Here is a 5,814-nt window from a genome sequence, read left to right as displayed (position 1 = left end):
GGGGCGGCGGCGCAGCGCGGGCGGAGCGGCGGCCGCATCCTGCGCGGGGCTCGGCTCTGCCGCGGGGATGCTTGTTGGGCTGTTCGTTTCCCTGTGGTTTTCCTCAGCGTCGAGGAAGACACTGCGGGTTAATCTTCACCGATCGCATCACCCAAACTGCCCCCGATTTCTGCTCTTCGTCCGCCGCTCGGAAGTTAGTGAAGCGACGGAGCATGGGCTGGAGTTAAAAAGAAACAATCAAACCCCTTGGGTTTGTTTTTTTAATTGTTTGGGCTATGTTTTCAGTTTGTGTGTGGGTTTTTTGTTTGTTTTGTTTTGTTTTTAGCGAAGTATTTTACGGTTTTCAAAGCTTTACTATTAAAAGCTGAAAAACTTGTCTCCCTATGGTCTTCCTTCAGCGTTGTTTACAGTATGTTGACATCTGCAGATTAGTGTTAGTAGGGTACAAAGTACATCGGCCAAGTAAATTGCCCAGGTATAACAGGCACCATAATCCCAAACTCGGTACATTCCTTTTCATTAAAAGAAGCCCAGCAATTCCGATTTTTTGCCATCTTTGAACAAAGTTCTTTTAGTAGGCATGGGCACATCCAATATTTCCTTAGTCTTTTTTGTTCAGCATAGACAGAGATGTGCCATTGTAGGAAGCAGAATAAATAATGCTTTTCCCCCCAAAGAATCTCCTCAGCCACGTTTGTAAGAAAAGTTCAATTTTTTTCTTTTTTCCTCTTTGTTCTGCTTGTGAGAAGTATCACAAGGAAAGAGCAAGGGGTCATTTTGTACAACTTAAAATACATTTTAATAGCAGAGTCAGAGCTTAATCCAGTATATAAAATGTCCTTCCAGGACTGCAAGGATTGTGGGTTTTTTTAAACACATACAAAGCTGTGAAAGGAAGGCAAACTAATAATAATTGGGGGAAGAAAATCCAAAAAAGACTGACAATAGCAGGAGTATATCCTTTGTCCCTGCTTTACTTAGCAAGCAAGCTGTAGGTGGCTGTATCTTAGTAGTTTATAAACAATACAGAGATATAAATCCTTTGGACTGAAGATGTAAATTAATTCCATGAGTAAAACAAAGTACCAGTTTAATAAAGAGAAAGTAAGAAATTTTTTTTACACCATAACCAGTTCACAGAAATCATCAAATATGCAGTACCCAGGAACAAACCAGCTTCTAGCCCACTCTCTTTTTTCATGATTACATGATTACACAATTATTGATGGCACGGTTGTAAAATGCTTCTGTATACCAATGGCCCCTGGCACAAGCATTCATTAGGCAGAAAGGTAAAGACTGTTAACAAGTGATTCAACACCGGTGAAACTATTTTGAATACAGTGTTGAGAAAAATTAGTGTGTGTGCAGACTGGGTATCTGGAACTGCCTCTGACAAGACTGTGTAGCTGCCCCTGAATCCTCAGCTCCACAACACAAACAAACCATTACCATCCACTGCAGAGCCTGTACTTTCTCTGTGGCTGCGCAGAATTCCTGTGGCTTGATGTGCTGTGCTGCAGCCACTACCTTAATTGATCACATAGCTCAAAATAATTAGCTAAGCACAGCCTAAGACTTTGTCTGAAGGAAAAAGGGATGTTTCTGTAGATTTTCTTTCTTTGCTGATTGCCATTAACGGTTCACATTATTTGTATCATTGTCCAGCAATGCTTGGTATCTTGAACAGATACAAATGACTTATGGTGTTACAATGTAGGTAGAGTTGTTAAAATATAATTTAAGTTCTTGGCTTTGCCATTCAGAGATACTTTGTCACTCATAAAACAGAAAACAGAAAATATATCTCTGTATTATTCCTATAGCTTGTATGTATAATTTTTATCTCCTACGAATTTGGGCAGTGCTTTAGAAGTAAAACTAACTGGTAGGACCCAATCCACCTTTTCCTGACATTAACTCCAGTGACTTTAAAGACATTCAACAGGCAAATATCATGGGCTTTTTCCTTTTGTTACAATGCAGAGAATTAAGACAAGCCCATTCTGGAAAAATGGATGCATATTGCGAGTTAGTGAAATATATACCGGGGGTTTTTTTCTAAATTTTGTGGAAATGTGAATTTTTAAATCATATGTTCAGTATAATTTTATTAAACATAGTCAGGCAAAAAATTATATATATTCCTGTGGTTGGTCTGTATTTAAATCATCTGCAATATTTCATTAAAAGGCTGAACAAAATTTCAGCTTATTTGTTTATCAGTGGTTACCCTGGACCTGTATTTTTCAGGACCTGAAAGCATCATGCTTTCTTATACTTTTAATCACTCTCTGATTGCATTAATATGTTGACAAAAATTATTTAGAAGCAATCTCAGCTTCAAGTTTTGCAAACTGATAACTGAACAGAATGGTTAATCATCACAAATTCTCTCATCTTTTACGGTAATCCTTGATACTGTAAGCTGTCAAAGAGTAATTCAGAACAAAACCTTAGACTAATTTCCATATGAGAAGAGTAGGTACCACAGGCATAAATAATACTGTTAGAGAGAATTACTGAATTCTGTATAGTGAAGCATGTTCCTAATTTGATTGCAAATATTCTCAACTAGAATAAGAGCTTTCTTTCTAGGTGATTTCTCTAACTTACAGATATTTTTTCTTCTCAGACACATTTACCTGTGAGAGACTCTGTGTATGTACTCCCTATTTTTTTTGTCCTTTTTTTCTTTCCCACTAGGTAGAATAAATAATCTCATGAAAAAGAACATAAGGAAATGGCTTCAGACAAACCTGAACCAGGATTTACTTTTGTGTGTGAGTATTTTCAAGTTGCTAGAATAGAAGAATTAAATGAAGATTCTTGATATTCTATTTATTAAACTGTCTGGCAACTCCCTTGCTCCCCTTGCCCTCATTTTCCAGTCTACCAACCAGAGATAGATTATACCTTTACTCTGCTGTGATGTACTGAGGCTCAATAACTTCATGGGTTTGGATGTTCAAAGAAGCAAGTTTAAGACCCTTATATGAAAAAAAAAAGAAAATGCCAGAACACAAAATACAGTAAAATTGAATTTTAGACAAATTTTAGAGTGGTATCTTTCTGAGATATTTTCAGGCATATTATTTTGTACAGGAATCATGCATGTTCTTTTTTGCATATGGTTCTTAAAAATTTGCTGTTGTTTTAAAGAAAATTATCTAGTTATCAACTTTGCTTCCATTTCAGTTTGTCAGTTCAAAATCCTGTGTGTCTGGCTGAGCTGTCAAAAGATCTTTAGCTCACAAATTGGGCAAGATCTCTTCAGCACATAACTATTTGAATATTAGTCTGGAAACTTCCAAAGTTTAATACATTGAGGAAAACTTTGAGAAGGAAACAAAATATTTCCTAGCTTCATATGGCTATTCCACAATTTTTTCCCCCCCAAAGCTTGCAAGGGAAAGAATTACAAGGTACAAGATTTTCAAAAACATAAATGGAAGCAGGTTATTTATCTATTCCTAGACACAGAAGTGTTGAAGTTAAATGTAATGTCCCCTCCATATATGTAGGTAATAACTAAGATATAGTGTGTTGCCATTCAAGTTTGTTGTTTGTTTGTCTTCATAAATACTTTTGCTCATGTTTGCTAAATATCTAATTATGAAGAATTCGTTTGTCAACACACTTTAGAGAGCTCAAAATTTATGCCTTTGTGAAGTTAAAGTGTTTTTAATACTGTCAATTTGAAAGGCAAAATAAAAGCATTTGTTTCTACCCACTCAAGACCCTGTGTAGGGTTTCTCGCTCTACAAAATGGAAAGCTCATTGCACTGATTTGTCATTAATATTGATTCAATAAAAATAACTGAAATGGCTCATCAATAAAGTCGAAGCAAGAGAATCCATAGCCCTAGGATAAATATATAGCTTTCCTTTTCCCATCCACTTCAATTCCTAAAGACATTAATTCAAAGATCTTTTTAAAAGACTTTTGAAAGCAATTGCTCAATCTTAATTTATTACAGAACCAGGATCTTGCAAAACCTCCAATTTTAGTATTATCACTGCAGAAACAAACATTTAAAGCTTGTAGGTGCAAGAAAGATTAAGCACTGTACTGTAAAAATGAAGTATAATGCAGGAAAAAAAAAAACCAGAGACAGTGGACTGTATTAATGTAGTTATTGCAAAGATTGCTGTTTACTCCTGCAAAAAAGGCTGTATTGAGCAGATAGGCTATACAGGTTATACAGATTATGTTACATGAGCAGGCTCTCATTTCAGCATCTGTGCATCTCCTATGATGACAGGGCAGGACTTAAACAAGCTAAGGTAAATATTAATCCCGTTTGACCTTGTGATACTCCTAAATGATATTTTATGTTGCTTGCTGTTCAAATGCACATGCTGAGACTGCATTTTTCCAGACTCCTCATGATGAAAGTTAGCTCTTCAGGATTCTTTCTGTGCACTGAGTAATTGCAGATGGGGGTCTAGAACATCAGTGTTTGCTTAGAAACGCTGTTTTCAAGCAGTCTTTTCAAAACAGACGGAAGGAGATTAAAAAAACAACAGACAAACAAAACAAAAGCCCCAGAAGACTAAAAGAGGTAGGCATGCATGCAAAACCAAACACTGAATTCAAAATAATATGACAAGAAACAGTTGTTTGTAGGTATATGTGGTTCTTTGTAGTGTTACATCAACTAGTGGAAAAATCATTGATCTTGCTTGTGGGCATGATGTGGGTTTTTGTTTCTTGTTTAAGCCTTGTTGCATGGGATAGACAGCTAGGGTATTTTTTTGTCTGTGTCCAGATAAGTGAAGAAAAACAAGCTAGAAAATTGAGGCACAGGTGGACTACTGTTATTACCTGGAAATATGATGGAAATCCTGTACTTGATTACCTTCAAGCCCTATGTAGTAAACATAATTATCAATTTCTATTATTAATAGCACACTTTACAAGAATAAAAAAATTCACAAGATACCCTTTAATAATTTTCAGAATTTAATCAACATTCAGGATAATTTTCAATTTAAGTTTGTGCAACTGCAGCCATTATTCTTGCTGTTCATTTTACATATGAATCATAAGCTGTAAAATCATAAACAGTCCCTATTGTTGCAAAACCCTGTGCTTGCTTGTGCATATCTTTCAGTACATAGCAAAGCCTTGGACTTTGACACTGTTCCCTCATCACACAGCACCGCCCATCAACTAACATTACTCACATTAGTGAAAATGAATCAACATTAAAAAAACCCCAAACAACACAGCTGCAGAGTAGGTTATTACAGATCATGCCACAGTTCTGCGCTGAGTTAGCACTGGAGGCACTTGCCCTGATATGCTGCACAAGTAAGAGTCTTATAGTCTAAAGGCAGCTCTAAGGAGTTTGCATGCAGAGGTAGCTGAGTGGCACGAGACAGGCTCTCCATTCAGGAAACTTCAGATCTCCTACGCTAAGGAGACTCAGTGTACGTCACATGCTGGAGAGCTCTTTGCAGAGGAGATGCTTTCCTGACCAAGGGAGCAGACCCAACAGGACATAGTTGGATGCCGTGAGTGACACATGGCCTGGGCAGATGGTGTTCCCCAGGACGTCTGTCAGCACAGCGCAAAGGTTACCCCCGTGGGTATTTGGTGCAGCTTCTCACCCATGCTGTTTGCTTTGTACAGCAACAGTTCCACTGGTTCTGCAGCCATGGAACAAGGTCCTATGTGCTGGGGAGAAAATCTAATCTGGTTGAAAGAACAAACAGAAACAAGACTGATATATATTATTGCACTTAATTAGCAAGAAAATTTTGGAGAAGTCTGTGTGCAACTATGCACTTTGGAAGTTTTTAGCTGGA

This window comes from Corvus kubaryi, unplaced genomic scaffold (assembly GCF_017639235.1).
Source record: "Corvus kubaryi isolate FWS band 111438036 unplaced genomic scaffold, C.kubaryi_AGA036_p1.0 37302, whole genome shotgun sequence".
In the NCBI taxonomy this organism is placed as follows: Eukaryota; Metazoa; Chordata; class Aves; order Passeriformes; family Corvidae; genus Corvus; species Corvus kubaryi.
This window is presented reverse-complemented; position numbering follows the sequence as displayed.